Below are 22,835 nucleotides of genomic sequence, written 5' to 3' on the forward strand. Positions count from 1 at the left end.
TGTTGGGTCATCCTTTTGCCTGTATTTTTCCACCGAATTGCCTAGCTACCTCAGGCTATTTACATCTTCATGCTCCTTAGCTGAAGCTACACCCTTGTTTGTATTTGTAAGAGAGAGAGAGTTGAGAATGCTGTGGCTGAATATATTTCATAACTCAAGAAATCGGATCTGTTATTCCAGACTTGTGTGCCTGCAGCCTTGGCACTTACCAGGACTTCTAATTTTTTTGTTGTTTCAATTTTAAATAAACTAATAAGCAAGTAGTCAGAAAGTTGGAAAGCTAAGCACCATCCAACGACATCTCCTCTGTATATTTCCTACAGTGCCTCTGGGCTGCCCTTATCAATTCAGAAGACATAATTCAAAAATAATGACTATAGCGGGCTACAAGCCAACACTTTGCTTGGAACTATGTCTTCCTTTGGAGAAAAAGAACTTTTGGGATCAGGATGCCAAGAATCTCCGAGAATTTTAGAAAGAAGGATGAGGAGCAACTTTGTTAAATTGCTTTTTAGTAAACATAGCATTGCCAAAAAGGCATTAAGAATTGTTAACCTAATTTTGTGAAACTTCTTCTCCGGTAAAATTGTATTGCTAACTAGGGCATACAAAACCTTTACCAGACCAGTTCTCGAATACAGCTCGTCTGCCTGGAATCCACACTGTATATCAGACATTAATACGATTGAGTGGGTCCAGAGGTATTTCACGAGAAGAGTACTCCACTCCTCTACTCACAATAGAATCCCTTATGCCACCAGTCTTGAAATTTTGGGCTTGGACAATCTGGAACTGTGCCGCCTGGAGTCTAATCTAAGCATAGTACACAAAATTGTCTGCTACAATGTCTTACCTATCAACGACTTCTTCAGCTTCAACTACAGTAATACATGGACAAACAATCAATACAAACTCAAGGTAAACTGCTCCAAACTCGATTGCAGAAAATACGACTTCCGCAACAGAGTGGTCAACACCTGGAATGCTCTACCCGACTCCATTGTAAAATCCTCAAATCCTCACAGCTTCAACCTTAAACTGTCTACCTTGGACCTCACCCCATTCTTAAGTGGTCCATAAAGGGGGTGTGCATAAGCAAACCAATGTGCCTACCATCCCTGCCCTACTGTATCCATTTGTTTGTATTCATTTCCTTTGTTCATGTCCATGTTCATATTCATACCTGCTATCTTGTACATGTTTGACAAACTAATAAATAAATAAATAAACCATGTATGGACTCATGCCACAATAGCTGCTATTTTATGAATCAATGAACCCCAATCCATATAACTTACAACTAGTTATGTTGGAGTACCCCAAGGCTACTTACAACCATGATTCTAAATTCCAACAACCACGCCTTTCCTGTGATCACGTGATTGCATTTTGGGCCATTGACAACTGCCCTGCATTTACAACCACTTGCAACATTCCATACTCACATGACTGCAATTTATGTTGGGCTTGTTTGTTTTTGCCAGAAATTGGTGTTTACTTCCAGTTTCTGGACAAAAAAAAATGTCCAAATAAATTTATTTAACCACCATGGTGAGTCACTTTACTGTAAAAAAAAGTTTACTTTGTAAAAAAAAGTTTGTAAAATCGAGCTTGGCCACAAGGGTATCTGTTTAGCAATTGGCAAGTCTTATGACCATAATTCTGGGCTTAAGTAAGGTATGGTTCTAAGTCGGGAACTATCTGTAGTAGTTGAGAAAGGGCTTAATATGGCCTGTTCTCAATCTTCCAAATATGCCTGGATCTCCAAAAGAATTTGAATATAAAGATTTATTATTATTATTATTATTATTATTATTATTATTATTATTATTATATAATAGTTCCATCTTCCATTAAACACTGTGTCATCTGGGTACATGTATCTTTGTGCAGTAATAATCAAAATTTACAACAGTATTCATTACATTAATATTACTTCTCTAATTTTACAATACTAATATTGAACATTATAAACATATTCACTTCTCCCTCTTAACATATCTTCTACTAAGAATATAATAGTAATATTAAACATAATAACCCTAATAGTCATAATAATCATAATCTTAGTGTTTATGTCTCTCTTAACATATTTTCTATATTTCGCTGATCTTCTTTTATTTCCCTATTTTTAACTTCCATTTTTATTCCTTAACCATCGATAAAATAGTTCCCCTGTCATATAATATTCAGTTTCTTCTTTCTCCTTAACTGAAAGTGTTAATCTATTCATTTATTTCTGCACATTCTAATATTTTCCTAATTATATTCTCATCAGTAGGGATCTCTTCACTTTTCCAGTTTTGTGCGAATACAATTCTAGCTGCAGTTAATACATAAATAATTAGATATGCATTCCCCTTACTATAGGTTTCAGGTAAAACTCCCAACAAAAAATATTTCTGGTTTGAATATAAAGATTTCTTAAGGTTTCATCCTTATCTATGTCTCCATGGGAGAACAGAAGCAAGGAAGACATTTTTGAAGCCCTGGTTCAACATTGCAAATGTATTTTATTTCCATATGTTGCTTGACCTTTCTAGAAGGCACGACTACAAATCTGAACAAAATAAAAGAATAAAAATCAGCCCTCAGACCCACTCAGCTGGCTGCCTCTTTTTCTATTGTGCTTTGCAGGAAAATAGAGACTTTCAGCTCCTGCTGTATTAGCTAGGCTGCAACAATCAGGCAGGTGCACCTGGAAAAATTTAGAAAAATCTCCTAAATATGAGTGAGTCGAAAGCCCGGAGATGGGAATTTGGAATTCTCCTCTTCCGTTTCCAATTGAAAGGGTGTACTGTTTCGAGGAAAAAAGTTTTAACCCTGCCTCCATTTTAGTTCTCTTGCCTGCAAAAAAAATCAACATTTCCAGGTTTCTGTGTGATTCATCCATTAAATTGAGTTTGCTTCAGCCAGGCTGAAAGCATAGTCCACTCATTTGAAATTTGGGAATAGCAGATAATCCATTTGCCATTCTATCCATAAAAAAAAAAGATAATCCATTTGCCATTCTATCCATTTGAAAAAAACAAACAAACAAAAAAAAAAACAAAGTTCCACAGTCGGAAACTATATGTTAAGGTTTGCTTTGCAAGTTTTTGCAAAGAATAAACACGTCTTGGCTTTGCAGGCAATGTGAGGCTTACTCAAAGAAGGAAAGGCCTTCCTGTTAATTTTCAAAAAGATGTTTTCTTTGTTCATTTAAAGGACTTGTTTCCCTCCTTATAATTTTGGGAATGAACAATGAAAATCAATCCAGAGCAACCCAAACACCACTGCATTAAGTGAGCACGGCACCCCCCAAATGCAGAAAATAATCATTAATCATACGCCCAGTCAATATTACCGATTTGTTTAGAGAATAGAATAAATCCCATCCTTGCAGGGAAAAAAATGGCCTTATTAGGCAACAAGAGAAGGAAAACAATATCTACTGTAGAAGAGGCCCTAAAATATCTGAGAATGAGTTAAGAATAAAACAAAAGCCTCTTTCATTGAGAAGGATTTTTTTTTTTTTTTGGCAGAAGATTATATACCTAAGTAAGAATCATTGCTGTGAAAAGATTTTGCTGTGCTGTTTTGTGATCGTATTCTCTCCTTGTGTTGTGGCCCGCCAGTGGCCTGCGTGGATCGTGGCTGATCCCGATGAAGAGGAGGCTGGTGTGGTGTCGTGCCAGCAGCCTGCGCAGCTAGCGCTCGCGTCAGACAGCAAGGAGGCTGAAGAGGATGTGGTACCAGAGGCAGAGACTCAGCCAGGGCCTTCAGAACCTCCAGAGGTTCCTTCAAGTGGAGAGAGCGAAGTGGAGGAGCCTCTCCTCAATGCTCGAGCACGCAGGGCTGCCAAAAGGCAGGAGTGGCTACTCAGGAGGAGGAGGTTTACTCGAGAGTAAGGCTTGAGGATAATTGGCCACTCCCTTAGCCTATTTAAGTCGCACGCAGCTAGTGCTTTCTTGCTGGAAACAACTCATATTTATTATCAGAGTATTTTGGTTTATCGTATCTTGTTTTCTGGGCTGGTTGCCAACCTTTGCCAGTCTTGTTTATTCTTGCTACTTCATAAATTTGATAAGGACCATTGGTGTGTGTCAATATCCTCGGAAATCTGGAGCTGGGGAAGGACACCTTGCCCACCGCTGAATCCCACTGTGCATGTACAGGGTGACCATGTTTGTGATTCTATCTCACCTCTTCTAATACCAGTCTTAACAGAAGACCTTCTGGCTGTGATTTCTCAGCCTTATTGCTTTTCCATAATGTTTATTTATTTATCAACAAGTACAAGGAAAGAAGTAACAGTATAGACATAGACATGGACACATGAAAAAAAATGGCACAAATAAAAGGATATAAATAGGCAAAACATAGCCATAAACACATAGAATGATTACATATAAATGGAGACAGTAAGACAGGGACGGTAGGCACGCTGGTGCGCTTATGCAGCCCCCTTAGGGACCTCTTAAGAAACATGAAAGGTCCACGGTAGACAGTTTAAGGTAAAAGGTATGGGGGTTAGAGAAACTAACAACAGGATCAGATAGAGTGTTCCAGACATTTACTACTCTATTGCAGAAGTCGTATTTCCTACAATCAAGAGTAGAGCGATTTACATTGAGTTTGAATCTGTTGATAGCCCTTGTGTTATTACAGTTGAAATTAAAGTATTCATTTACAGGTAGGACATTTTGGTAAATAATCTTATGGACTAAGTTTAGGTTGGAACATAGACAGTGTAGTTCAAGGCTATCCAGACCTAAAATTTCAAACCTGGTGGGATAGGGAATTTTATTTCGAGCAGAAGATTTGAATACTCTTCTAGTAAAATCCCTCTGGACCCTCTCTAATGTATTGATGTCTGAAATACAGTGAGGGTTCCAGGCAGGTGAACAGTATTGAAATATAGGTCTGGCAAAGGTTTTATATGCCCTAGTTTGAAGTTGTTCCTATCAATTAACTGATTCATGAGGAAGGTAGGCTATTTCTGTCTTGTTGTGTTTGTATATAAAAAAAATTCACCGAAATAGGAAAAAGCAATTAATTAAGACTTTGTGGCAGGCCCTTGGTTAGCTTTATTCTCAGTCCATGTGCAAATAAATAGCAATAGCACTTAGACTTATGTACCACTTCAAAGTGCTTTACAGCCCTCTCTAATCCGTTTACAAAGTCAGCCTATTGCCCCCAACAACTCGGGTCCTCATTTTAGTATAAGTATAAGTATAATTTTATTTCTATACCGCCCTTCTCCCGAAGGACTCAGGACGGTGTACAGCCTATTTAAAAACACAAGACAAACATCAATTAAAAATTTAAAATTATTAAATAAATTTGGCTCAATTTAAAACCCCAGAAATTTAAAATACCCCAATTTAAAATTATTATGTTGATAGCCCAGCCTGGCGGAACAACAGGGTCTTCAGTGCACAGCGAAACACCCGGAGGTTGGAGATCTTACGTATTTCCGGGGGCAGTTCATTCCACAGGGCTGGGGCTCCCACAGAGAAGGCCCTCCCCCTGGGTGTCGCCAGCCGACATAACTTGGCCAATGGCACCCTGAGGAGACCCTCTCTGTGGGAGCGAACTGGCCGGTGGGAGGCTATTGGTGGCAGAAGTCGGTCTCGAAGGTACCTGGGTCCTATTTTACCCACAAGGATGGAAGGATGAGTCAACCTTGAGCCTAGTGAGATTTGAACTGCCAAATTGCAGGCAGCCAGCAGCCAGCAGAAGTAGCTTGCGGTACTGCATTCTAACCACTGCGCCACCAAAGCTCAGTATGACAAGTTTCAAGTTTCAATTTATATGATTTATATGCCGCCCTATCTCCAATGGACTCAGGGCAGCTCACAACAGTGAAATACACAATAACATTAATACACTATTAAATTAAAAAATCTGAATTAAACAATTTGATGCATAAAGCATGGATAATGTTGTTGCTAGTATCTGCTAGAACACATTTCTAAACCCTCTTTATGTATTCAATACTGACAAGTAAACCCAATGATGAAATTATCCAAAGAGAAAGAAAGAGGGAGAAAGAAAAGGAGGAGGAGGAGGAAGAGGAGGAGAGAGGAGGAGTGGGAGAGGTAGAGGGACAGAGAAAGGGAGAGGAAAAGGGAGGGAGAGAAAGAGAGGCTGAATATGTTGTTGAAAAACTGATTTTCTAACAGTTTGGTGCACCTTTATTGCTTATGCATAAGAGTTACCAATTTATATACTGTTCACAATGCATATTATAATCTATGATGAGATAGTTATTAGTTTAAAAAGAGCCACAGAGCATTGTGGTATTCCGTACTAAGATTTAGAAGTATATTTAACATACTTGGAAGTTCTACTCTACAACATAATCTCCTTGTAGAGTAAACAAAGAGATTAAATTTAAATCTCCTTAAATTTAATGAATACACAAACCTTTCCGCAATGACAATTTGGCATAATATTCTGGATTGGGCTGTCTTTAAGGAAGATTTTGTTGTATTGTTTTGATTTTATATATATAGAAAGAAGTTTTTCATGGAACCCCGGTGATTTACCCCAGATTTAACTGGACATGGACTATATGCTTAACCATCAATATGTTCATCCTTCTGTAGTGCACTACTTAGTGGAAAACAAAATTGATGATGAAGAGAAATAGTTGCTTTATATTTTTCTTTTCCTAAAAATGTGCTGGTCCTACACCATTGAACGTAAGATCTTATTTCCCTATGAAATGGTTAGTAAGCCCAAAAAGCCCTAGAGCTCAATAAGGAATTTATCCATTTTGTTCAAAGATGGTTGTAAAAGTAGCTCAGAACAAGTATGCAACCTGCCAACATTTCATATGTGAATATTAGAATGTGTATCACACCACGAGAGAATCCCTGAATTCTATTACTTGTGGTTGAAAACCATGTAGTCATTGATTCCAAGACTATGTGCCTGCCATTTCCAACTATTTAATTCAGCTACTTGTCATGGCCCACATGAGATTCTCTCATAGCACACATCTTGAAATTCATGTTCTGTTGCATTGGTGCGTGCACAGCAGCTGCTCTAATACATCACGTTTCCTCTGGGTAGTAAAATAACCCACTTTCTGATTTGCACAAGACATTAAGCCATCAATGATGTAAATTGGCTGGGTTGGCCGCACACTAAACCACCCAAAAACAAAAAAACAACACACACAAAAAAAATCAAGGTTAAAAGGAACCAAGCTTTGTGTACTCTGCACATGGAGTCATTAGGTATTTAACAGCCTTGGTTAGATGCGTTGTATGGGCACAGTATGTGGAAGAATGCTTGGTGTTAAAAGGACTTTGCAAATTCTGGTACAAAATGATCTGACTCCTAAATTAATGTGGCATTCAACCATTAATTAAGTCACACTCTCCATATTTCCCAAGAGTGCTACAATGAAAAAGAATGTCAAGATGCCTGGAAAGGAAATATTTTCTGGAGGTATTTGATTCAAAATGCATAATTTGATGCAACTTTTACATGACCATTTTCAAAAAGGAATTGGGGGAACAAAATAGACTAGACTTACTGGTGGACGCATAAAAAGATGTGATGAACCACAAATTTGGGGACCTGAATTTGTTCCATCAGGCAGCTCCACAGCCAGTTCCTGAGAATTCCCAGAACTGCATGCAGAGCCCATCCCCCTGATTTCTAGATACTTGTGAAAAAGTCACAAGATTTCCCACCCTGGAAAACATTATAACTGTAGTGGAAATACCACTATAGATTTAATATCAAATCAACAACCACAAAAAGTCAACTAACCATCACTTAACCCTGCTCCCAATCCCAAAATACAAAAAAGACCCACAAAAAAAATTCTGATCCAGTCCAGGTATAGTTAATATGACCTCATCTATTTTGCATTATAATGTCTTACAGCTGCATCAATTGCCAGTTCCCAAATGCTTTCAAATGGGATGAAAGTGCTTAGTACAATCCCATCTATTTTTCCATCATACCTGCACCTGCCAGGCCCTTCATTTCAAATAGGCCAATGCTAGAGATCGGACACAACCTAATGGCTAATAAGTAATAAATCTAAACTACAAAAATTCAGTTGGTCACTTGATAGAAGTACATCTTTGCTGCCATCTCATAGTCCTTTATATCTTCGCAGCCCAGATCCTGATTACTAGCAATTAGTAAAGGGAAGGCAGGCTCTCTTTGAACTGAATCAGGTAGCCAAAGTCTACACACTTTCTCCTTGTCCCAAATTACACCATGCAGGCTAAACCAAGGCAACTCTATGAATATCAAAAATCCAGAAAGTTATATGACTACATTGTTTCATAAATTCTGGAGGAGACAGAGAAAGAGAGAGAGAGAGAGAGAGAGAGAGAGAGAGAGAGAGAGAGAGAGAGAGAGAGAGAGAGAGAGAGAGAGAGAGAGAGAGAAATGACATGCAACAGGACTGACATAAACCTTCTTCAAAACTGCATGAACGTAATCGATTGTGTGAACCTACTTTGCATGCCTACAAACGTCATCTGATTGTCAGTCAAATAGATTCTCTTTCTAAATCACCTTCTTATTCAAGAAGAAATCCCTAGATTTACTTCAACCCAGAAATTATGAGGCACTCGCACTGCATGATCCAGATTGAGGACCAATCAAGAACTAAAAGTATTGTTATTGTTATTGATATTTACCGTAGCTTATATGCCATTACATTCCAGAAACTCTGGGCACTTTATAATAGCCAAAAATAATAATAATAATAAAGTAGTGTTAGAAAGAATGAAAGAACACACACATAAACAAACAACCCCTAATAACAGTGTCGGCTGGCGACCCCCAGGGGGAGACCCTTCTCTGTGGCAGCGCCTGCCCTCTGGAACAACCTCCCCCCAGAGATACGTACAATACTAGACCTCCGGACTTTTTGTCGGGCCCTGAAAACTTATTTATTTCGCCTAGCTGGGCTGGCTTGATCCCACTGTTTTTGGTTAAATTAATTGATTTTAATTGGGTTGTTTTAAATTGAGGCCAAAAATATTTAATCATTTTTAAACTGTTTTTAAATTTTGTATGTTCTGTTTTATTCTGGCTGTTCACCGCCCTGAGTCCTGCTGGAGAAGGGCGGTATACAAATTGAAACAAACAAACAAATAAATAAATAAACAATAACCAGACCAATGTGCCTACACTTTTGGGGTAACAGGATCCTTCATTTCATCCTGCACCGCCCTCCAGAAAAGCTGTCTTGAGTCTTCAAAAAACTTCACCAAGATTGGGCAACCCAAATATAAGGGAGTTAGCTGTCCCAGTGGAGGGGTTCATCACAGAAAATGTTGAACCTCTGGGGTCCTTTCAAGTGACATATCCCATCATACCATGTTGCAACACCATCAGAATGTATTTCAGGTATCTGTTCAGAAGGATTGCTTAATGATAGTCATTTCTGTCTTAAGAACTCAGCGAGTAGATCGAAGTACAACAATGTTGTAAACATTCCATGATTGCTAAGTAGCAAATTGCATTCAAAAGGTTTAGCAAACAAATGACATCAAAACATTTACCACCAAGAAAAGAAAACATTTGGTAGACTACTGTCAGGCTTCTTAATCTGGACTATACAGCAGCCACCAAAATAATTTTCTATAGCAACCAAATTCAGGTTGACGCATCAACCATCTACCAATTACAGTCTAAAGTAGCTCGTTTTTTGCTTCTCCATCCACCAGCCTTAGTGTCTTTGCACAGAACTAGCCATTATCCAACTTTATGGCAGTTGCTACAAAAGAAGCTAAGTGGCTTTTCTAAACAAAGGTTGGATTTTTGCAGGCCAATCTAACTTCTCTTTAGATAATAAAAGTGCCGGTTAACTAGCAAATTACTGTGTTTTGTTGCTTATAACATATTATCTTCTCACTTACTTGATTCTTCACTGAGAAACATACTCTTGTTTTCTTCTCCTTTCTCTTCCTCCTCCTCCTCAAATAAACCTTCTCCGTGAAATAAAACTGCAAGGTTGCCAAGACCCCAGAATATCACACTGATTTCCATCCACTTGTGGCATCTTTTCACTCTGTTAAAATTTCAGGAAAATCCAACCATCTGCTCCTATGAAGTGAAGCAGCATTTCTACCCCACCCCACCTCACCTCACCCCATCACCACAAAACCCACAAAAACAGCCAGGGTGGGGTTTTTCCCCTCATTTCCTAAGAACTTTCACATGTACCAGCACTGCCACACCAGGTATACTTGTCCATGCAGAAAACGGGCCCATTAACTGCCTTGAAATTTAATCCTGCTCAGGGCAGACTACCAACATGATCTCATCTGTTACACACATAGAGACGTACGCACAACACACTCACCTGGCAAGGGAGAATTTGGGAAGCCTATATCCTTCTCTGCCATGTTCTATGTATAATAGGGTAGGTGGTTGTGTGTACGTGTTGGGCTTGTGGAAAGAAGAATCCAGGTAGTGGAATCGGTGACGAAGAAAGTTTGACCTCCTGATTTCCTACGGCTGCGTGTAACCGTACACCTTATTTTTTTTCTCCCTCGAAATAATTAGCAGCTTGCCTTCCTCAGTTACCTGGGCTTGCCTGACCTGTTTTGCTATAAAGTGACATCACCTCTTTTGATCTCTCCAGTTGAATTTACATGTTCTTCGGACACAATAGCCAGATGACTGACTTTGGACTCAACCTATCCAACCTAGTCTGTTTCTCCTCTCCCTCCCTCCCCTTCCCTCTCTCCTCTCATTTTTAATCTGCCCTGGTCTTATTTCTTTTTCAGAGAAAGCTGCCTGTTCAAAGTCTGTGATTTTCAGGGCCTTTTCTGAGTTACTATGTTGAAACTTACGGTTTTCTATAAGAAACTGGAATGAATTTAGACTCAGCAGAAGAAGCCCATGGAAATATTTCTATAAAGAGAGGGGGGATATAATAAGCTAGATTTAAAACAACTATTTGAAGATTCATTTTCCCGATTAAGCTGCACATACCAACCTTTTTATTCCCCAGAAATACCTTTTCTCCCTGAGAATACCCCTGTGATTATTCTTTTTCTCAGATGCAATGGGGGGGGGGGAGGGGGCAATGTCCAGTTTTGCAATTTTTTTCTAAATATTTACAGGGATCATATTACTTATATTAATATGATCATCATTGTGGTTAGCGTATTATTGCTAATAACATAAAATCTATTATCAATATTATTGTTATTCATTTGGGTGATGCTCCCTGCTTTCCCAGACACTTAAAGTGACAAAATATGGGAGGAGGATAAAGGTAAGGATGGGGAGAAGGAGAAGGAGAAGGAGAAGGAGAAGGAGAAGGAGGAGATTGATTTACATAAGGTAATATGTTAAAACACTGAGAATGAAGATATGACTTACAGATTTGGAGACAGTTACTAAAAGTACTAAGGGCCTACAATAAAAATAATTAATTAATACAGGTAGTCCTTGACTTACAAATATTCATTTAGTAACCAGTAGAAGTTACAGCAGCACTGGAAAAAGTGACTTATAACCATTTTTTTTTTACATTTATGCCCATTGAAGCATTCCCGTTGGTCATGAGATTCAAATTCAGATGCTTGGCAACTGACTCAAATTTATGATGGTTGCAGTGTCCCAGGGTCATGTGATCAGCTTTTGTGACCATCTGACAGTGATTCACTGAACAACTGTGGCAAGAAAGGTCATAAAGTGAGGCAAAATTCACTTAACTGTCTTACTTAGCAACAGAAATGTTGGACTCAATTGTGGTTATAGGTCGAGGACTGCCTATGTAGGATCAATAAAGCCTTCCTAGAAGCAGTGAACCTTCATTGATTCTATATAGGCGGTTCTATGAAGCAGTGATCAGGAAGCAGAAACTGAAATAGATAATGGAGGGAGGTGGTGGCTCAGTGGCTAAGACACTGAGCTTGTCGATCGACAGGTCGGCAGTTCAGCGGTTCGAGTCCCTAGTGCCGCATAACAGGGTGAGCTCCCATTACTTGTCCCAGCGTCTGCCGACCCAACAGTTCGAAAGCATGTAAAAAATGCAAGTAGAAAAACAAAGACCACCTTTGGTGGGAAGATAACAGTGTTCCGTGCGCCTTTGGTGTTTAGTCCTGCCAGCCACATGACCACGGAGACGTCTTCGGACAGCGCTGGCTCTTCGGTTTTGAAACGGAGATGAGCACCGCCCCCTAGAGTCAGGAACGACTAGCACATATGTGCGAGGGAAACCTTTACCTTTTACCTTTACTTTTAATGGGCTAAGAAACAGCTATAAGAAGAAGTTAAGATATAGAACATCAATTCCTAGCCACAGATATAGACCTGAAATAGCTAGATCATTTTTGTTTCTGTCTGAATTGAAGGTGGAGCAAAGCTCTAAACGATTCTGCTTCTCATTACCCTAATTACACCACTTACATTCTCCCTCCACTGTCATGCTTTACAACAACGTCTACCTCCATGTGTGAAATTAAGCAACACATCAAGTTTGTTAGCTGTGGTAAGCACATGCAAGCTCTACAGTTTAAGCTTCAGCAATTTTCTGACTTTGGCCATCTTAATTAATTGGACAGGAGATTACCGAGAAATCCCAGCACTTAAAATGAGATTGGGAAAGAGGAATAACATTTTAAAAGCAGACAAAGGAAAACTACTTCTCTCCTGTTGACAAGGAAACGACGTGTTTTGTGTAGTTTACAAAACCGCCATGATTTGAGTTTGACTCGGAGGTTGTTGTTGTTTTTTTCCAATTCTCACCTCTATCTGGATTAGAGGAATAATATTCCAAGTATGCTTCAAACTGTCTACTTTATTGCAAATGAGCAGTTTTAATTGCACAGTCAACATAATAAATGAGTATTTGCAACAGGGGTGGGTTTCAAATTTTTTTACTACCGGTTCTGTGGGCGTGGCTCGGTGGGCGTGGCTTGGTGGGCATGGCAGGGGAAGGATACTGTAAAATCTCCATTCCCTCCCCGCTCCAGGGGAAGGTTACTGCAAAATCTCCATCAGCTGGGACTTGGGAGGCAGAGAATAGATGGGGACAGGACCAGACAGAATTTTTACTACTGGTTCTCCGAACGACTCAAAATTTCCACTACCAGTTCTCCAGAACTGGTCAGAACCTGCTGAAACCCACCTCTGATTTGCAAGTGCCCCAGAAGGAAAAACAAATGTTTTTAACAAGAAAAGGAAGAATGTTGCAATAACCATATCAGTTGCAGCACGTTTGGGCCATTTATTCCTCTGTCTTTTCTGCATGACCCCAAGAAGAAAGTAGAACAGAAGATAGGATGCATGTGGCTGTCAGACTTGTGAGGTTAGCCCAGACAAGAAACACATCTAAAAGTAGAAAATGAATGTCAATTAAAAGGAGATCCAACCTGGAAATTAGAATGAATTTCCTGACAGTGAGGACAATTTATTGATAGAACAGTTTGCCTCCTAGAGTTTCCAATGCACCATCGCTGAAGGAGGCAACCATTTGTCTGGGATCCAAAGGTGCTTTTTTCAAGAGGGAACTGGACTTCTCTGTTTTTCTCTGAAGAAGCTTCTTGCATGAGAAGTGAAATGTCTTCAAAGAAAAACAAGGTAGTCCAGTTGCCTCTTGAAAAAAAAAAAACACCTTTGGGACAACTATCAACTGGATGACTGAGAATCTCCACAGACATTTGTCTGGGATGATATAAGGACTCCTGCCTTGGGGAGGGGGTTGAATTAGAAGACCCACAAGGTTCTTTGCAGCCCTATGATTCTCTGACTCTATGAAGTACTACCTGTATCTTTATTGTAAGGTTACATTAACACAACCTTGCAAATCTGAAAGTACATTTCTGCCCCTTCTTCTTTACAATTCAAGAAACTAAGGAGGGTCTGGTTTGAGATGCTTGTCACATTCCTATTCCTATATCTTTATATAGTCGTGTGTGTGTGTGTGTGTGTGTGTGTGTGTGTGTGTGTGTATCTCGAGGCACCTGGTCTACCCCAGCATGTGAGAGGGAGCATACTGCATAAAGTTGGTATAAAATGGTTTGTCGTGAATGCAACTGCTTGAGGGCTCCTGGATTGGAGCTGAAAGGTAGAAAGGATGCAGTATGCTCCCTCCCACATACTGGGGTAGACCAGGTGATTCGATAGAAAAACACTTAATCCCTTCCCTGGCTCAAGATGATGAAGGGAGAAGAACTTGTGGCTCAGAGGTTAATACAACTGCCTAACATGTAGGCAGCCCAAGTTCGAATCCAAGTAAGGGTATGGCTAGCTGATGAGAGCTAAATAGCTTGAAATAGATCTATACTAGTCTCCCTTTATTTCTTTATCAGTGAAATATAAATTATATATATGTGTGTGTGTATATATATCTATATCTATAAAGATAACATATAAAAATATAGGGATGTGACAATATGCTTATATTTTTATATGTTATCTTTATATTTAGGGATGTGACAATATTCCTATTGTCACATCCCTATATATAAAAGATATGTGATAAGATTTATCACATATCTTTCATTTACACTGAGAATTTATGCACCGAAGACAAATTCCTTGTGTATCTAATCACACTTGTCCAATAAAGAATTCTATTCTATTCTATTCCTTCTGTGGACTCAACTTCTACTTATCTACCTGTTGTCTGTTTTGCAGTTCTTCTGCTTGTCTCTCAAGATCACTCCTTATAAACCATTATATGGGCTCAGTTTTCTCCCCTGGGCAGCAAAAGCTGAACCTTTGCAAAGATTATCTCCAAAATCAACACTTACTTTTGCCCCTTAACTGTAAGGCAGATTTAGCTGTAGCATTAGGAAAGGATCCAGGGCTGCATGAGACTATGAAAGGGAAAAATTACATCAGGTGTCCTATCCTTCTAAGCAAAAAAAGGAGAATAAAACATGATCTGTGGTATATCTTTTTCATTTTGAAGAAATATTTACTTTTCTCCTTCACCATGTAAGAGGGAAACCCAGTAAACGGTTTGTATGTCGTAAACTGGGAATGAGCTGCTGAGTTGTTGTTGTTGTTGTTGTTTTTAAACAAAACAAAACAAAGCTCCCAAGATTTATTTTATTTTGGCATTTACAGAGCTATCAACTGGAGCAAAGCAAACAGACTTAACAACCTTATTGTGCAAATACTCTGCATATTAAACTAATATATGCTGTAAAATATAGCACTACATAGGTGCCAATAGTACAGTAATTTGTTCCCATTTAGAACAGTCTGTAAAATGTCATCTAATTAAGCAGGCTGAGTGTTATTATATTCCAATATGCAAAGAAGGAAGAAACGCAGCTATTTTAGGTTGCTTTGACTTGCTGTAGGGTTTTTTTTTTTCTTCTTTTTTTAAACATGGAGAATATTTTCCCAGGCTATCATCTTACACATTGACAGAAAAATGCAGGATTCATTATTCTGCCTAAATTATAGGAAGATTAATTATTTTATTAACATATATTTGCCACCCACTTTGGGGGGGGGTAAATGAAAATAAAGGAAAATCCCAACATTTTTGTTTTTAGTGCTTTTATAAATCAGTCATCTTCCAAAGCATTACATTTTCTCATGCTCGTGTTAAAGTCAGAACAAACCTATGATTTATGTTAAACTGATAACGGTTAAATGATAGAAAATTGGTCATCGACCAACCTTCTTAGCCAAGTCTGACCAGCTTTCTCTGATTATTAGGTTTTTTTTTTTAATTGAAAGTTGTATACTTCTTAAGATTATCCTGTGGTTGTTCTTGTTAGTATTATTATTTGCATCAACAAAAGACAGTTAAGGACCGGTAGAGCTGCATGAAATTTTGAATGGGTGCAAGTAATTAAAAACCCGTCATTTAGTGATCATTTAAAAGCACAACAGATCTCCCCAGAGCTACTTATAACAGTCCTGGACTTCTGACAATTGCACATGAACACACACATGCACACACCATGATCACATGATCATGTGTCCAAAATCACATGATTTTTGGAATTTGGCAACTGACTCATAGAACCACCATTTTTGCCACTTTTTTTGCTGTTTTTTGGCATTTACTTCCAGGTTCTGGAAAGAAATACCAGTTGAAGAAAACTGGTTCCTATAACAACATTCACTTAACAACCACAGTTAAAAAGAGTTGTAAAATTAGACACAGTTGTTAACAACTTATGGGCCTGGTGGCTCAGCAGACTGATAGCATTGTGATTAACACCAGCGGTCTGCAATTACTGTAAGTTCGAATCTCACCAGGCTCAAGGTTGACTCAGCCTTCCATCCTTTCTAAGGTAGGTAAATTGAGGACCCAGTTTGTGGGGGCAATAAGCTGACTTTGTATAAATATACAAAAGTATGAAGGCTATTGCTTAACGCACTGTAAGCCACCCTGAGTCTCCGGAGAAGGGCGGCATATAAATAATTTTTTTAAAAAAAACTGCCGTGATTTATGACCCTAATCCAGGGCTCAACTACAGTTGTAAGGGCGAGGAGTACTTGTAATTTGATTTGAAGTAAATTCAAATAAATCACCTCTGCAACTGAGTTTCAAGAGGTGACTGAACTTGCAAACACGTGATTGTGACAGCCATTTTAGGATGTAGTCATATACCTCAGATACCCAGGTTTCCTAGATAAATCATTCCATTTCTGACCCATTCCAATTTCACATGTGTCTAGATCATCTTGTTTCTCCATTTGTTGTTGTTGTTGTTGTTTTTAAAAAAAATATAGGTAAGTATATTTAATCCTATTTATTCTGAATCTTTGAATGGTCTTCTCTTAACAAAATATCAACAGATTTTCTGTTAAGCAACATTTTACATTCAGGAATGTTTTCCAGGCAAGAATGTGTTTGTTTGTAATGTTCTCTCCCCACACACACACATACGCACACACACACAATCCTAGAGGGATAGAATCAAGAGGTACTAGTGCTGCTCTATAAAGCCTTAGTAAGACCATATCTAAAATATTGCATCCAGTTTTGGTCACCACTTTACAAAAAAAAAGATGTAGAAACTTTGGAAAGAGTGCAGAGAAGAGTAACAAAGATAATCAGGCTCCTAGAGACTAAAACATATGAGCAGTTGCAGGAGCTGGGCATAGTGAGGAGAAGGACCAGGGGAGACATGATAGCAGTATTCCAATATTTGAGGGGCTGTTACAGAGAGGAGGAGGTCAATCTGTTTTCCAAAGCACCTGAAGGCCAAGCAAGAAACAATGGATGGAAACCCATCAAGGAGAGAACCAACCTAACTTTTCTATCAGCTCTGAATGCAATGACTATTTCGAGTTCCTCACATTGCATTCAATTTTCCACCATCTTCCTTCTCCTGGCTCTCATAATCATAATTATCTTGGTAAGGAAATAAACACAAGAATTGGCTTCCTCCCATTATTCATCGTAAGCCAATACGACAGAAAAGGAACTATTCTCTCTTGTTCGAACCTGCTCAGGTGTGGTCTGCTCTCGTTGTGTCAGATGAAAGATTATATTCTATCTCGAAATCAGATTCCTCTACAAAGCATGCAAATCTTGAAACTATGCAGGGGTTAATTGGAAGACTGTGGGAAATATATGCCAGAGGAAGATGGTATATTTTTCCCAGTGCAAAAGGAAAATATCTTTTAGACGTAACCATGGCAAAATGTCTTGCATTTACTTTTCTCTCAAGATGTTAGATTGAATGACAAAAATTGGATTTAGATTTGTTCTGTTTTCTTTTTTTTCTTTTTTTTCCCTCTAAGATGTTAATTGATGAAATTTGGAATTTATACTTATTTTATACCGGATCAAACCCTTGTTCTAAAAAGATGTTGTTTTATGTCTTATGTCAAAAAATAAATAAAATTTTTTTCAAAAAAACAAAAAAACAAGCAGAAGGTGAGATGCAGACAAAATGAAGAAATTTACTGGCTCCAAGAGAGCCGAATTTCCGTGGGAAGTGGTTTTAGCAGAGGCTTAATTAACTCTCTCACTGAAGTTACTCCATTTATTTTTTCTTAATGTGTTGCTTTAATTTTCATTTAGACCTGATCTGGGCATTTTAGAGTCCCTGGGCCTCATCCAGGCATTTGACTGTCCTTGTCCGCCTGCATAAGATTAATCAGAAATTAGAAAACAAATGTAAATAAGACATAACATGTATTCTTACCAGTAGCAGCTGATCAAAACCATATACAATCATTTTACTGCTTTTTATAAATATTAATATTAAGCAGAATTAAGTTAAGCCTATTGGTTCAGCCATCACAATAATTTCCAGTTTCTCATTTGTTGGGAAAATTAAATGTCTACACCTGATTTCAACATTGTAATTGGGCCACTGTAGAATATACCCTGATCAACCAATCACGAAAAGAGAGGATAAAAAATTTAGATTTTGAAGTTACATGATTTGATTTGGGATCACTTGATTTGAATTTCAAGTTGATAAAATATTTGATCACAAAATGTTTAAAATATCAAGACACCTGTTACTATTTTTTATCAGAATGAGATGAAAAAAGGAGAAATGCTACAGACTTCATAGGCTTTTAACTCTGCACTGTTTTGGCCAGATTTCCACAAAATATACTGAAATATTTCTCTGTACCTCCTCATAGAGAGATATTGCAAAGATGAGGAAAGGACAGTATTGTAATAAGATTGTCTAGCAAGATTCTGTAGAAAGGCTGTGTTGAAACAATGTAGAAAATAACCTAATTAGAGTTCTTAAAGTAATATTTAAAAGTAAGCTGTTAGAAAAGATCAAATAGTACATACTCTTCTGGGATACCCATTTTTCAGGTAGGAGTTTTATATACATTGGATTAACGAATACAATAAACAAACATAATTTTCTGTGTTGCTTATTGGTGTTTACAGTATATTAAGGGACGCGGTGGCTCAGTGGCTAAAACGCTGAGCTTGTTGATCGAAAGGTCGGCAGTTCAGCGGTTCAAATCCCTAGTGCCGCAAAATGGGGTGAGCTCTGATTACTTGTCCCAGCTTCTGCCAACCTAGCAGTTCAAAAACACGTAAAAAATGCAAGTAGAAAAATAGGGACCACCTTTGGTGGGAAGGTAACAGCATTCTGTGCGCCTTTGGCGTTTATTCATGCTGGCCACATGACCACGTCTTCGGACAGCACTGGCTCTTCGGCTTTGAAAAGGAGTTGAGCACCGCCCTCTAGAGTCGGGAACAACTAGAACATATGTGCAAGGGGAACCTTTACCTTTACCTTACAGTATTATCATTTGTAAAAGAAGTGAAAAGTCACTTTATTTATATACTTTTGCTTCTTTCTATAGTTCTTTTTTTCTCCATGCTTATCCTTTATCTTTTTTCTTTATTCTCTCCATCAATCCCTTTTTCTGATCATGTATGTTTGTTAGTTTTTATCTTTATAATATGTAAAAAAAAACTTAATAAAATAATTTTTAAAGTTACTTTTTGCACATTTGCACATTTTAATAGCACCCATTTCTTCATTTTTCTGACACTTACTCAAAAAAGGTATTTTAAGTCCATTTGAAAGAGATGACACAGAGAGAGAGAGAGGGAGGGTGGGAGGGAGGGAGAGGGAGAGAGGGAGAGAGGGAGGGAGAGAGGGAAAGATCACACTCAGCCAAAACCACACAGACATACAGTCAGCCTTTGCCTGGATCAGAATGTAATAAACTGAGCAGGCACTTTTACTAACAGAAAAAGTACATGGTTTGTTTCAGAATTAATACTCCATCGGTGCTAAAAGATAACATCCCTGAAAAACAATTAACTCTTGGGTCCAAATTAAATTTTTCCATTGCAAACCATGCATGAGGTCTTTTGCAATTAACTTGTACGCACATATGACAAAAAAACAAACGTGCACCTGCTCTTTATATGATAACAATCAAGACTTTGAAAGACTGGAATATTTAAATCCTGCTTTCTGACCCAATTCCTGAATGTTGGCTAAATACATATGCAGAGATCTTTGCATCTTGCTCAAATATTCTGGAAAGGAAAAAGGAAGAGAAAAGAACATGTCCCCCACAGCTAGCTACCCTGTTTTCCCCAAAATAAGACATCCCCTGATAATAAGCCCAATCGGGCTTTTGAGTGCATGGCAATAAGGCCAAGCGCTTATTTCAGGGTTCAAAAAAAATATAACACAAGGTCTTATTTTCAGGGAAACATGGTAGCTAGGTAAGCTAGCTAGCTAGCTAGCTAGGTAGGTATGTATGTATGTATGTATGTATGTATGTATGTATGTATGTATGTATGATTGATTTTTCTTTCCTTTCTTTCTCTTTCTCTTTCTCTTTCTCTTTCTCTTTCTCTCTGTCACCATGAAAAAAAAGTGTTTCTCCAGCACTAATGGAAAACACTGATGTACAGTGTTAAATTTCAAATTCCGTATGAAAGCGAAAGGGTGACTTAGCAGCTACAGAATGGGCTCTGTGACTTTATTATTCTCGGAATCTTATCACATTATCCTCTGGATTATTTTATATAGCTATCCTCGAGCTTTTATGGAGCTACTGAAATGATCTGTTAAAATATCTCCCTCTACTTTCTTCTACTTTACTTCCTCTTTTACCGCTTTGGGTGTCGAGGGAAATAAAATATATATCTTTGCCTTTAAAAAAAATGTATGAAAGGCTAAGATGAAAGGCTGAAATACTTCCTTTACACTTGTAAGCTTTTTCCCCTCAATTCCTCCATTTTTTACTTTTTGGATGCTGCATGAAAACATGTGTCATGCCTTCAACATCAGCCTTACTTCCTCTAGAGCTACCATAGGCACAAAGAAGCATTTTTAGAAAGTGAAAAACTGAAAACTTGAAATCAGTTCTATGTTTCAAAGACAGTGCTATTCTCCTCCAAACCACAAAATGCCATCGAAATCCTCTCTTCTCATTTGGTGGCTGAAGCATTTGAGTTTTAGTGTCAGTATTTACTACTTGCGGTATTTTTAGGTATCTCGTCAATTTCATTGAAGGGAGATCAAACAGAGCTAGTTGGGTGACTTTTGTGATTAGCAAAATGGCAAGGATCACAACACATATTCAGAATTATTTGGAAATAACAAGGCTCAGAATAACAGAATAAAAGAGTTGGAAGGGACCTTGGAGGTCTTCTAGTCCAACCCACTGCTCAACCAGAAAAATCCATACCATTTCAGACAAATGGTTGTCCAATGTCTTCTTAAAAACCTCCAGTGTTAGAACATTTGCAACTTCTGGAGCAAATTATTCCACTGATTAATTGTTCTAACTGTCAGAAAATTTCTCCTTAGTTCTAGGTTGCTTTTCTCCTTGATTAATTTTCACCCATTGCTTCTTGTCCTGCTTTCAGGTGCTTTGGAGAATAGGTTGACCCCCTTTTCTTTGGGGCAGCCCCTTAGGGTCTCCAGAATGGATCCTATTAGTTTCTTCTCCAAAAGCTGGGGTACTTTACTTGATCTCCTTCATTGAAATTGAAGAGATACTTAAATATACTGCAAATACTAAATACTGACGCTAAAGCTCAAATACTTTGGCCACCAAATGAAAAGAGAGGACTCACTGGAAAAAAAATACTGATGTTGGGAAAGATTGGAGGCAAAAGAAGAAGGGGACATCAGAGGATGAAATGGTTAGATAGTTTCATCGACGCAATGAACATGCATTTGGACAGATTCCTGCAGACAATGGAGGACAGGGGAATGGTGTGCTGTGGTCCATGGAGTCATGAGGAGTTGGGCACAATTTAGTGACTGAACCTATATATAATGCCGAAAATATATATCTTAAAAAATATATATTTTTCTGCTTATTGGATTTACATCCTGCTTTTATTTTGTACAATTCAAAGTTTATCTCTGTGTTGTAGCTCCATTACCTGAGCCTGTGTCATCGGCAGGAGAGGACTCTGAGAGTGAAAGAGAGGAGTTGGCAAGGCCTCCCTCTCCAGGACCCTCCTCTCTGGCAATGCCTTCGGTGTCCGCCGAAGGGCAAGAGATAGGGCCCAGGCCAAGCACGTCCACGCAGCCACAGGTGGACAGTGATGAGGGTAATGAGTCTTGGCTGGATCCCCGGCAGTGTCACAGAAATAAGTGCGTGCAACAGAAGAAAAGGCGTGCCAGAGATTAAGCTAAGTCACTGGACCACACCCCACAGGGTATAAAAGGGGGTGAGGTGGCCATTCAGACTCTGTGCCAGACAAAACTAACTACTATCGAGTCACATTGCATCTTTGGAAACAACATTATCAGCCTTGGATTTATTTTACGAACTGGACAATTCTTGACTGTGTGTATTTTGTTTATTGAGTAAAGTTCTTGGAAAGCAGCTACTGGGTTGCTGCCAAGCATCTTATCGGAAGAATTGGTTGTCTGCCAGATTTTTTAACCCCCGGCTGTCTGTTTGTGTATGTGTGTGAGACGGGGACAGAACATTCAGCCCCTCTGGAGCTGCCAGTGCTTCACCGGGTGCAAACGAACATGCACACACCAAAACCCGGTTTAATGGAGGCAACACAGCAGCGTACAGTAGAGATTGAGCTGCTAAGCAAAACAAAGACAGAGACGCCCTAGCTCTCCGCCCGTACTGTTTTATAGGGCGTGGATACAGTTAACTATTATTAAGCAGGCAATGATTTCTCACAGCTGTCACAATCAAAGCTGCCGCTTGTTCCGTTCATGCTCGTCGCAGACATAGAACGTCACCTCCACACTACTATCTCTTCAGCAGCTGATTTATGTTCCCATTCCAACCTCCCTCTTCTTGCCTTCCGTCCATCACCCACTATTAGTGTACATGGTGTCCTAATGCAACACCCCCCTCCACTGTATTTTGTTGCTGGAATCCTTCAGTATTCTCCGGATCCCCTTCATGGTCTTCAATACCATCCATCAAGGTGATGTGTTGTC

The 22,835-nt window shown here is 38.8% G+C and overlaps 1 protein-coding gene across 5 annotated transcripts in view; it reads right to left on the minus strand.

Moving 5' to 3' along the window:
• The window catches only part of NAALADL2 (N-acetylated alpha-linked acidic dipeptidase like 2), a 934,597-nt gene that overhangs the window by 660,767 nt on the left and 250,995 nt on the right, over window positions 1–22,835 (minus strand). For 2 of the 5 annotated variants that reach the window (XM_087872507.1, XM_087872506.1), the window contains exon 1: window positions 10,331–10,464. The exons of 1 other annotated variant lie outside the window; for it this stretch is intronic. The gene's annotated coding sequence lies outside the window, so the exon portion shown is untranslated. Of the gene's footprint in view, window positions 1–9,884; window positions 10,081–10,330; window positions 10,465–22,835 lie in introns of those variants that run through there. 2 more of the 5 variants (XM_087872508.1, XM_060682826.2) reach the window with 2 other exon arrangements.

This window comes from Pantherophis guttatus, chromosome 6 (assembly GCF_059756535.1).
Source record: "Pantherophis guttatus breed Tessera chromosome 6, ASM5975653v1, whole genome shotgun sequence".
Classification (NCBI taxonomy): Eukaryota; Metazoa; Chordata; class Lepidosauria; order Squamata; family Colubridae; genus Pantherophis; species Pantherophis guttatus.